General features: G+C 40.1%; 1 pseudogene; it reads left to right on the forward strand.

Moving 5' to 3' along the window:
- The first annotated feature begins 2,342 nt into the window (after window positions 1-2,342).
- LOC110223523 (thymosin beta-4-like) lies at window positions 2,343-2,477 on the forward strand (annotated as a pseudogene).
- Window positions 2,478-12,933: the final 10,456 nt, after the last annotated feature.

A 12,933-nucleotide genomic window follows, 5' to 3' on the forward strand; every position in this document is an offset into this window, starting at 1 on the left:
GCAGCAGGCTGGTCTCGCTTTCTCTCTACGCCTTGTCATGAGGGCACCAGTGGGACACTCTCGCCATCCTCCTGCCATCTTTTACTTTCACCATGGGACGAGACCACCTTTCTTTTTCTATCATGCAGTGCTTTCATGCATCCTTTGCTTTTTTTGTTTTTCTTTGGCATGCCCCTTTCCATTGCCCTCTGTGCAATGGTCATCTTTAATTCTTAGAAGACAATGGGGTTCCACGTCTTGTTGTCATGCGGCAAACTCTGACAAAGTGTACATTCATGCATAAATATATAGACATATACAGGCATAGCTATGCATACATGCAAATGTACCTATATGCCTACATCCACACATACACATACACGCATATGTCCATATATGTAGACATATTTACATACATGCATGCACACACGTGTGCATATGCATATGTGTACATGTGTTTATATATGTCTATATATACATATGTGCATATATGCATATATACCTATATATGTCGGTACGTATATACATACACATACATTTTGCAGGGTTGCTGCATGGCAAGAAGACCTGGAACCCTACTGTCTTTTACACACACACACACACACACAAGTATTTATATACATATATACATCACATGTATGTACACATGTGGGCACATGTGCACACATAGCCACATGTCTATGCATGCACATATATTTTGCAGAGTTACTGTATGTCAACAAGATCTGGAACCCCATCATCTTTTATGTAGATGCATACACATATAACATATATGTGTGCACACATGTGCATATATTTGTAGATATCTGCATGCACATATATAGAAGCAGCTGGTGAAGTAGGTAGAGCATGGAGCTTGGAGTCAGGCATGTCTGAATTCAAATCCTGCCTCAGATACTTACTGACTGTGTGACCCTAGGCAAGTCTGTTTGTGCCTCAGTTTCCTCATGTGTAAAACTGAGGCTAATACTACCACTTTCCTCATAGGGTTATCATGTGAATCCAATGAGTTAACATATGTAAACTGCTTTACACACCTTAAAGTACTATATAAAGGTTAGCTGTTATTATTCTATAGCAAGCAATATTGGTTTATTTATATTGCTCAGAATTAGGAAAGACAGCCTTTGCAATTACAAAATTCTAAGAAGTAAAATTATGTCCACATACACATAATAAAAAGGAACCAAGAATTGCAGAGATCAGACAGTGTGGAAAGCATTGCAGAAATTCAGCATTTATTGACCCTGAAACATTGCTCAGAGCAGTTGTGGGATAGTGTATTCCAGGAAACAGAAGAAATGTTCGTTACTATTGTTCTTAACGTCTCAGTCACTGCCTTTGCTTTGAGCTAATTGCATCTATTAGCTGTCCATTAAAGGCATTGCTGGAGGCTGAGTTAGTCACCCCCTAGGGAATTAACCTGAGAGTACAAGTTTGGGGGGGAGGCAAAACTCCATAGATTTTGCATAAGCTAGGTATGTACATGTTCTTTCCTGCCATGGGAGTTTCCATCTTACCCATCATCTGGATCTGCTGACTGGGGAGTGATAGGGGTGATTAAATAACTTGAGTGGTGAAGACCTCTCTCCAAACCATTTTGAACCCCAACACCTGAGAAAGGCTTAAAACCTGGATTGGCCAATCAGGAGAGACATTTCCCCCCACTCTGGGCTTAATCTACCATAATGCTTTGCATTGCATTGCTCTCTGAGTAAACTCAGAATGCCCCTTCCTGTGTGAACAGCTGAAGCTGACCAAGAGCATTCTTCTGTTTATGACCACTAAGGTGCCTTGGACCCAGACACTGCCTTAAATCGTGGGACTTTTCTTATCCTAGTATTTTATGTACATATACTATGTTATGTCATATTAATGGTAAAAGAAGCACATATCCTGGATCTATAATTTCAATGGATACTTTAACACTTTAACACTTCTCCTATCTTACTGTGTTTACAACCTATTCACTCAAGAAATTCCTCTCTCATATCGTGGTTAAACATTTGGAGACCATAATTTTGGCTGACACAGGCACCCTGAGCTAGGAAGCGAGGGAGGGGTGAGAGGGAATTGCTCTGAACATGTAAAAATCCTCTTTGCCTGTCCATCTTTGGGTTCATTTACACGATAAGCTCCCATGTGTATCTCTATAAGCATGTTTTGCAAGCTTGGAGAGAAATAAATACTCATATTCAGAGTAATTTTGTTTTTCTTTCTAAGAATGAACTCAGTAATGGTTGACAGTAGCTAAAAAAAAGAAAAGACGGAAAGAAAAAGAAAAAGATTTATTCATTCAAAGCTTCCACCTTGGAGACCTGACTTAGTGGTATGCCTCCCCCATCAATGCTTACTCTGCAAAAATGTCTGACAAACCAAATACAACTGAGATTCAGAAATTCGGTGAGTCTAAACTGAAGAAGACAGAAACATAAGAGAAAAATCCGCTGCCTTCAAAAGAAACAATTGAACAGGAGAAACAAATAGGTGAATCGTAATAAAACCTGCCCTGCCAATATGCATCAGACATTCCACAAACATTGCCTTAGTTGTACCTTCTTTTATCTGTTGAACTTTGTAAGATGCAAAGAAGTTGGATAAAGTTTAAATGCCTGGGCTGCCTCTTTCAACGTTGAAAGAATAATGAACTACTGACATTGAATTGAATGAAGACTGAGCAGGCTGCCTCTGTCCATCTGCCTCTCCTGGCTAATTTGGGTCCTGATGGCATTAAAAAAAATAGTGCTTGCATGTTGATGAAAAGAAGAACCCAGGTGGGATGTAATTAACAGAAAAATGCAAAGCTGTACCAAGGTCCTGGCAGGCTGTTGTTGTTTGGTTATTTCAATAGAGTTCTACTCTTTTGTGACCCCATTTGGGGTCTTCTTGGCAAAGATACTAGAGTGCTTTGTGGCAAAGATAATGGAGGGGTTCACGATTTCCTTCTCCAGCTCATTTTACAGATGAGGAAACTGAGGCAAATAGGGTTAAGTGACTTGCCTAGTATTATACAGCTAGTAAGTTCTGAGGCTGGATTTGAACTTAGGTCTTCCTAATTCCAGTCTGGTGCTCTAGCCACTGCACCAACTAGCTGAGCCTCCCAGTAAGCTGTAAAATGCAGGTACTCAGAGTGCCACCTTTTTTTTTTTGGTTCAAATGATTTTAATTATTAGAATACACTTTTTTTATTTTAGAGGCAGTTGGGATTTAGGGATTTGCTCAGGGTCACATAGCTAGTAAGTTTCTGAGTCTGGATTTGAACTCTGGTCCTTCTGACTGCAGGACTGGTGCTTTATCCACTGCACCAACTAGCTGCCTCCACAATTTTTTAAATATGCAAATAAAATTTTAAAACCTGAAAAAAAAGAAAGAAAAAGACTTATTAGCACTAAGGAAGACTGCTCCGGCTAGTAGCAGCTTCAGCATCTTTATGATACAAAACCCAGTCATCAATGCCCCTGGATTTTGATAGTGTCTTAGGCTCTCTGAGAGTACCCAGCTAATTAGCTGCATTCTGGGGCAGAAAAAAGAATGAGTTGGGAAGGGAGAGAGGGAAGTGTGAAGGCCCTGAGTCATCAGAGTTGATAAAGACTAATTGGGATCTTCCTGTAAGGTTATAAATTTCTCTGTAGTTAATAATCTCTAGGATAGTGGGGCCTTTCTTCAGAATTCCAGAATCAGTCTGATTCATCTCATTGCCAGTAAGGAAGGGAGTCAAATAAAATCTTAAGGTTTCTATTGATTCCTATAGGTCTGTTGCTTTGGCCTTAGCAGTTTCTTTATCTGGAGAAATGGCATTTCCCAAAACTTCATAGCATTTATGTTCATCCTCCTCTTGCACACTTCCTGACAGAACGGGAGCTCTTTGGCACTAGGGACAGTTTTGTTTTAGTCTTGGTATTCCTAGTGCCTGGAACAGGGCCCTTAATAAATACTTGTTTACTTGATAAAATCCAGTCCTTTCTTTTTATAGGGGAGGAAACTCAGGGCTAGAGAGAGTCAGTAACTTCTCCAAGGTCACACACAGCTAGTAAATAGTAGAGCGTGATTTGAACCCAGGTCCTTTCTAAATGTGGTGTGCTTTTCATATACCATGCCAAGCTTCCTAATTTTTTTTTTAACTTCCCAAAGTGGAAGGGACTAACTCAGGAGGGGATTTAACCACCTCTCCTTCCCCACCTCCCATCACTGAAGGTCTTCAGCTGGAGTCTGGGTCACCATTTCTAGATGATGCTGTGGAAGGGTTCACTGATCAGGTGTGGGTTGTGATTGACACCCTCTGAGGTCCTTTCAGTACTGATTTCTTTGAGGCTACAATTCTAGGGCAGGGTCAAACCTAGTCTGATGGCCTCTCCCATCTTAGCATCTCGTTGGGTGTTTCTGTCCTGTGAACTTGGGAGTTTTTATTTGCCATAGTGGCCCTTACCTCAAACATGTCCTGAACAGGGGAAAGTTCACGTGACTTGGAGTTGAGTCTTTGTCAACAAGGAAACTTCTCTGGTCATTAGGATTGGCTCCGATGCTGGTCTTGGTATTTCTAGCTTATGTTAATGTATAACTGCCCTCTGATTATAGCACTCAGACAGACCAGTAACAATAGAAAGTGATAATGAAGTATTAGCCTTGTCTTAGACCCACTATCAGGGTGTGATACAAAATTATCAGAATTTCTTAATCTTCCCAATTTTTTTTGTTCAAGTATTGATTTTACCCTTGCCCAGATATTTCCCAATGGGATGATAATCATGGTTTCCTCCTATTTAAACATGAGTCCCCATCAGCTGGCTGACTAAAACCTTGGATAACCTTATTCAGTCTCAGAACTTAACCCCAGAGACTGCCCCTGATCTGAGATGTTGGCAACATAAGTTAGAACACATGAGCAACAAGGTAAAGACCTAGACATTTCTTCTGATCTCTATGACTTCTCAAACCTCTCCAAAATAGAAATTATGTGCCAAAGATAAAGCAACTTCAGCTCTCTCTGTGGTCTACAATACCTCAAATCCACAAGAAGATTAAAAAATACACAGGAACTGATGCTCAGTAGTCCTGAATTCACTCAGGAATCAGGACCCCTCCCTGCTTCCTATACTACCATAGTGGGGTTACACTGGCAAACCTAGGGACCCAATACAAACCTAATATACACTTTTAACAAACACCCCCACAAGCATCCATTTGCTCCCTCTTTTTTCCAATGCTGTGGAAAACCTGGCTTCAGGCTGCATAAATTTGTCTTAATAAACAGCTAGCAGAGCCATAGCCTTCAAAAGGCAAAACCTTTCTAGGGGCTGCAATGTTATAAAGCCAAAGCAGCCGAACCCCAAACTGCTGGTTCTGGGGGCAGACAACTCCATAGCACCAGTGTGACAGTTCTGTAGAGGGTGGATCAGAGAACTTAGAAACAGAGGGATCAGGACAAGACACCAGAACAGAACACCAGGTATGGGAGAGGGCTTTGTAGCACTGTGTTATGCCCAAGGGAAAGAGCACATAATGCAGTTGAGGTGAGTTCTGGCCACTCAAAAGCCAGTTGGGATAGAGACCTAGGCTGATGAACCATGAATTGCCCAGCATAGGGGAGGCTGAAATGCTTTCAGGTCCAACTACTGAGGAAAGCACCAACAGAGGGGACAGAATCAGAAAGGGAAAAGGGAAAAGTCAAGCAGGAAAAGGACTGAAACTGCCAAAGACCTCAGGAAGAAGAAATCTCAAAGACCTTGAACATAAGCTGATAAATCAATAGATAAAACAGTGACAATAGGAAGAAATATAGCCTCCAGATCTAGTAAACTAGTTCAGGCATCTGTGAATAAACACTGCTAAACAAAGGAAAATGATTCAACTCTTGATGAGGACAGAGAACCCTGTGGAATTTGAGGAAAACATGAAACCACAACTTGCTGGTTCTGAGTGATTTAAAAGATAAATGAGAATTATGAGATTAGAATTTATGTCTTACATACCAAAAATAATGGGCAGAATAGAAAAACTGGAATTTATGATGACAAATCTCACAAAAAAAACAAAAGAGAGAACAATAAATTGGGAATGCAAATATAAATAAGTGAAGGACAATCTAGAAGAAGAGAAGCAAAAAAAACTAATATTAAAAAAATGTTTATTATGCAGGCAAAACATAATAATCTTGAACACAGGATATATACATACACTGTGTAAGAATGAGAGGTCTCCCAAAAGAACATGACAGAACAAAAAACCTTAATACCCTAATGCAGAAAATAATAGACAAAAACTGCCTAGAAATTCTGAACATAAGAAATAAAATGGAAAGAGTTCTCAGATCACCTACAGAAAGAAAACCAAGGCTACAAGCTCCAAGGAACATAGTGGTTAACATAACAAGTTCAGAAACCACAACTTCAGAAATAAGAGAAAGATCTTCAAGTACAAAGGAAAGAACATTAGAACAACACAAGACTATTCTACACCCACCAAAAAAATGTAGGAGGGAAAGAAATAATGTGTTCTGAAGAGCAGTAGAGCTCAGGATGAAATGTGATCTACCCTGAAAATTTGAGCTTAGTAATACATGAAGAAAAGATGGATGTTCTACAATAAAGTGGTGTTTGAAACATTTTTAGGAAGAAAATGAGAACTGAAGAGATTATATGCTTCTTGAACACCCCAAACATCACAAATGCAGAAAAAGAAAATGAATGCCGCAGGCAAGGACAGCAACAACAACAGAGTGACAGCAGAGACACCAGTAAGAAACATCTTTCTAAATGTATGCAAGGAGACAGGGGTGATGGCAGAAATCTGGTGAAGGTAATAGTGAAGAGGCTGGCGGGGGCATTATGGACATAACCTGACAACACTCTGCCTATAGGTGAATCACTGGGTTTTTTTTTCTGGAACATTATGGCATGGAAGGATGCATAAAAGGGGGGTTACAGGAGCAGGGGATAAGAAAGGAGTGAATGATGCCCTGGGATCAAATTGAGGGCTAGCAACAAAGGGAAAGTGACCCCTGTGGTCTTAGAAAGAGAAGAGCCTTCAGAGGAGAGGGTGAGGAGGGGGGGAGAAAGATGGATAGGTGGAGAAGGAAGGAGGTCTTGCTTTGGTAGTAGGAAGGGGTTCCATTGATGAATGCTTCTATGGGTGAAGAGACATGGTCTATGGAAGGAGATGGGGACCTTGCACTGACTGTGGATTGAGGAATTTGGTTCTTGAAAAGTCTACTTGTCCTACCTTAGGAGGGGGGGAGTTGGAAATCCTAGGGACAATTGACACCTGGGGGTGTGAGAAAACATGGCCCAAGGAAGGAAATTTTGAGGCAAATGGGGAAAAAGGTAACCACAGGAGGGTATAAATTGATGGTAGGTTGTGTAATCAGGTGCGTGACGGGCAAGGGGTCTTGCCATAGAACAGTGTCATCTCTGTCACCTGAAATATCTAGCATTATTCTGTGAGTGAATCCACAGTGAAAAGTGGAATCCACTTTTGTGAGATAAGCTCTACAAGGCAATAGCAGAAATAGCCTAGAGTGGAGAGCCTGGAACTAGGTGCTTTGATTACATGAGGAATAAAAGAGACCAGATAATTATGGAGGCCAAGAATCAGAGAATGAGGGTCTAGAGCAGACAGAAAGATAGGATTGATCATGAAGAGAGTGAGAAAACCGTTTTTTTGAAAGGTCTGCAAAAATGAAATTTAAAACCTAGTGAATAGGACTAGTTGAAGAGGAAGAGAGGAAGAAAGAATCTACTTGACTGAGAGAAAAAAAAAGTGTGTGGAGAAAATCATATAACTAGATAAAAGGAGGAAAGAAAAAAGAACCAATGAGCAAAGCTCCAAGGGGAAAGGTGTAGCAAATAAGAGAAGATTGGGGAGGAAAGAAAGAGAGCCAGTGGGAAAAGGACCACTTTGAAAAATGTTAAGATAAAATAACTGAGTGAACGTAATATTGTGCTTATAGCAGAAGAGGGGAAAAAACACAACTTGAAAAAAAACCCTAATGTTAGAAATGGAGGAAAATATAAACCTATAATAACTTTAAATGTGAATGGATTAAACAATACAATAAAATGAAAGAGTGACAAATTGGATAAGAAAAAAAAACCCTTGTATAATCTGTTGCTTGTAAGAAACACATTTAAAAAAAAAGACAAAAACACACACAAAATAAAAGGGAGGGAAGGGAAAATTTTCACTACACATGAAGTAAATCAAAAAAACAACTTGGTAATTACAATTACACTATCTGACAAAGCAAAAAACAAACATTTTTCCCTTTCTTTTTATTTTTTAAAATTTATTTATTTTTAGTTTTCAACATTCACTTCCACAAGATTTTAAGTTCCAAATTTTCTCCCCATCTCGTCCCTCCCCTCACCCCAAGATGGCTTGCCTTCTGAATATCCCTTCTCCTAATCTGCCCTCCCTTCTGTCTCTCCCCCCTTCTGTTATCCCCTTCCCCTTCAATTTTTCTGTAGGGCAGGATACATTTCTAGACCCCATTTCCTGTATATCTTATTTCCCAGTGGCATGTGAAAACAATTTTTTTTTAACTTTTGTTTTTAAAACTTTGGGTTCCAAATTTTCTCCCTTCTTCCCTCCCCACCCACCCTCATTGAGAAGGCAAGCAACTCAATACAGGTTATACATGTGTAGTCATGGAAAACACTTCCATAGTAGTTATGTTGTGAAAAACTAAGTATATTTCCCTTAATCCTATTTCGCCCCCAATTTATTCTATTCTCTCATTTGACCCTGTCCCTCCTTAGAAGTGTTTGCTTCTGATTACCCCCTCCCCCAATCTGCCCTCCCCTCTATCATCCTCCTGCTCTCTTGTCCCCTTCCCCCCATTTTCCTGTAGCTTAAGATAGATTTCCATACCCAATTGAGTGTGTATGTTATTCTCTCCTTAAGTCAAATTTGATGAGAATAAGATTCACTCATTCCCTCTCACCTTCCCCCATTTCCCCTGCACTGTAAAATCCTTTTCTTGTCTGTGTTATGTCAGAAAATTTACCCCATTCTACCTCTCCCTTTCTACTTCTCTCTGTATAATCCTCTCTCACCCCTTAATTTTATTCTCCAGATATCACCCCTTCATCTTCAACTCACCCTGTGCCATCTATCTATCTATCTATCTACCTATCTATCTATCTATCTATCTATCTATCTATCTATCTATCCACTTACATATAATGTTTTTCCCTCTAACTACTCTAATACTGACAAAGGACTCATGAGTTACAAATATCATCTTCCCATGCAGAATGTAAACAGTTCAACCTTAATAAGTCTCTTATGATTTCTCTTTCCTGTTTACCTCTTCATGTTTCACTTGAATCTTGTATCTGAAAGTTAAATTTTCTATTCAGCTCTGGTCTTTTCGTCAAGAATGCTTGAAAGTCCTCTATTTCCTGAATTTCCATTTTTTCCCCTGAAGGATTATGCTCAGTTTTGCTGGGTAGGTGATTCTTGGTTGTAATCCTATCTCCTTTGCCCTCTGGAATATTATATTCCAAGCCCTGAGGTCCCTTAATGTAGAAGCTGCTAAATCTTGTGTTATCCTGATTGTGTTTCCACAATAATTGAATTGTTTCTGGCTGCTTGCAATATTTTCTCCTTGATGTGGGAACTCTGGAATTTGGCTACAATATTCCTAAGAGTTTTCCTTTGGGGATCTCTTTCAGGAGGTGATCAGTGGATTCTTTCAATTTCTATTTTGCCCTCTGGTTCTAAAATATCAGGGCAGTTTTCCTTGATAATTTCTTGAAAGATGATGTCTAGGCTCTTTTTTTGATCATGGCTTTCAGATAGTCCAATAATTTTTAAATTCTCTCTCCTGGATCTATTTTCCAGGTCAGTTGTTTTCCCAATGAGATATTTCACATTGCTTTCTATTTTTTCATTCTTTTGGATTTGTTATACGGTGTCTTGATTTCTTATAAAGTCACTGTCTTCCAATTGCTCCATTCTAATTTTTAAGGAAGTATTTTCTTCAGTAATCTTTTGGACTTCCTTTTCCATTTGGCCAATTTTTCTTTTTAGGGCATTTTTCTCCTCATTGGCTTTTTGGACCTCTTTTGCCATTTGGGTTAGGGTATTTTTTAAGGTGTTATTTTCTTCAGTATTTTTTTGGGTCTCCTTTAGCAATCTGTTGACTTGTTTTTCATGCTTTTCTTGCATCACTCTCAGTTTTTTTTCTACTTCTGTTACTTGCTTCTCAAAATCCTTCTTGAGCTCTTCCAAGGCCTGGGACCAATTCATAATTTTCTTGGAGGATTTGGATGAAGGAGATTTGACTTTGTTGTCTTCTTCTGGTTGTATGTTTTGATCTTCTTTGTCACCAAAGTAAGATTCTATGGCCTGACTCTTTTTGCACTGCTTGCTCAGCCAATTACTGTGTTATAAACCCTTTTTTAAGGTAGGGGTCTGCTTCCAGTGTGGAGAATGTACTGTCCCAAGCTTCAGTAGTGTTGTGCAGCTGTTTTCAGAGATATTTCTAGGGACCTGTAAATTTTCAGTTCTTCCAAGGTGCTATGATCAAGGGCGAGGTGTTTACTCCTTTCCTGTCACGTGCTCTAGCCTATGAGTAGCCACAAGCACTCTTTTCTGTCTTAGAACTGTGAGGAGGAGGTGGTACAGAGGCTGTACCACCACTACAAGCTCCACCATGCCAGCACTCCTTCTCACCCCAGGACTGCCACCCAGAACTGTGACCCAGATCCAACCATGGGCAAAGCAAGAGAATCCTGCACCAGCAAAGAGATCCCGGCAATGCCCCTCTGATCAGTCACCTGATTCCCCTTCAGTCTGTGGGCCAGAAGCTCTGGAGGCAGCCGCCGCCCCAGGGCCGCACTTGGGGACAGGGGCTGGGGCCCCGTGCTCTCTCTCACTGCAGACACAGGCTTTTCCTACTGACCTTCTAAGTTGTCTTTGGAGTTCATGTGCTGAGGAGTCTGGAAACCGCCACAGCTGCCCGTGAGTCAGTCCTCTGAGGCCTGCTCCACATTTGCTGAGGCCTGGGTATCTACACCAAACTATGTTCCTCTCCCAGCCCGGCGCGATGTACTTTCCCGATCAACCATCCAGGCTGTCTTGGGCTGGGAATTTGCCTCACTCTGTCTTTCTCTGGGTTCTGCTGCTTCAGAATTTGTTTAGAGTCATTTTTTACAGGTATTTGGAGGGGTTTGGGGGAGAGCTCAAGCAAGTCACTGCTTTCACTCTGCCACCTTGGTTCCGCCCCTCCCAAACATTAAAAAAATCTTTTTTTTTGTCTAGGCAATGGGGTTATGTGATTTGCCCAAGATCACATAGCTAGTAAGTGTTAAGTGTCTGAGGCCGTATTTGAACTCAGGTCCTCCTGACTCCAGGGCCAGTGCTCTATCCATTGCATCACCTAGCTGCCCCTAACATTTTTTTTTTTTGGTGAGGCAATTGGGGTTAAGTAACTTGCCCAGAGTCACACAGCTAGTGTTGTGTGTCTGAGGCTGGATTTGAACTCAGGTCCTCCTGACTCCAAGGCCAGTGTTCTATCCGCTGTGCCACCTAGCTGCCCTTCCCAAATATTTTTTTTTGGGGGGGGTTAGGCAATGGGATTAAGTGACTTGCCTAAGGTCATACAGCTAGTAAGTGTTATGTGTCTGAGGCCGGATTTGAACTCAGGTCCTCCTCAATCTAGGGCCGGTTCTCTATCCACTGCACCACCTAGCTGCCCCTCCCAAACATTTTTTTAAAGGACAAACACGGAAACTATGTATGCTGAAAGGAATAATAGACAACAAACAAATGTCAATAAAAATCTTATACATTCCAAATGCACTAGCATCTAAAATCATAAGGGGAACATTATCTGAGTTACAAGAAAACAAAGTAACATAATAATGACAGGAGATGTAAGTCTAATAGAAAGATAAACAATTCCCCAATTGATAAATGGTCAAAGGATAAAAACAGGCAGTTTTCAGATGAAGAAATCAAAGCTATCTATAGTCATACGAAAAAATGCTCTAAATCACTATCGATTAGAGAAATGTAAGTCAAAACAACTCTGAGGTACCACATCACACCTATCAGATTGGCCAACATGACAAAACAGGAAAATGATAAATGTTGGAGAAGATGTGGGACAATTGGCACATTAGTGCATTGTTGGTGGAGTTGTGAACTGATCCAACCATTCTGGAGAACAATTTGAAACTATGCCCAAAGGGCAATAAAAAATGTGCATATCCTTTGACCCAGCAGTTCTAGGACTGTATCCCAAAGAGATCATAAAAATAGGAAAAAGGACCCACATGTACAAAAATATTTATAGCAGCTCTTTCTGTAGTGGAAAAGAATTGGAAATTGAGGGAATGCCCACCAATTGGGGAATGGCTGAAGAAGTTGTGGTATATGAATGTAATGGAATACTATTGTGCTATAAAAAGGCAGATTTCAGAAAAACCTGGAAAGACTTGCATGAACTGATGCTGAGTGAAATGAGCAGAACCAGGAGAGCATAGTACACAGTAAAAGCCACGCTGTGTGATAACTAACTTTGATAGACTTAGCTCTTCTCAGCAATGCAAGGATCTAAGATGTTTCCAAAAGTCTCATGATGGAAAATGCTATCTACATCCAGAGAAAGAACTATGGAGTTAGAATGCAGATCGAAGTATACTATTTGCTCTTTTTTTCTTCTGTTTTGTTTTGTTTCTTTTTTCTTGTGGTTCTTCCTGTTAGTTTCAATTCTTCTTTACAACATAAGTAATGTGAAAATATGTTTAATAGGAATGTATATGTAGAGCCTATATCAAATTGCATGCCATCTTGGGGAGGGAGGGGGAGAAAATTTAAAACTCAAAAGCTTATGGAAATGAATGTTGATAACTAAAAATAAATTAATTTTTAAAAAAGAAAGATAAACAAAAAGGACTTAGGACATCTTCTAAAAAGGACAGCAAAGACAAATATATATATATATATATA

Source organism: Phascolarctos cinereus, unplaced genomic scaffold, assembly GCF_003287225.1.
Source record: "Phascolarctos cinereus isolate Bilbo 61053 unplaced genomic scaffold, phaCin_HiC Scaffold_4;HRSCAF=312, whole genome shotgun sequence".
Taxonomy (NCBI): Eukaryota; Metazoa; Chordata; class Mammalia; order Diprotodontia; family Phascolarctidae; genus Phascolarctos; species Phascolarctos cinereus.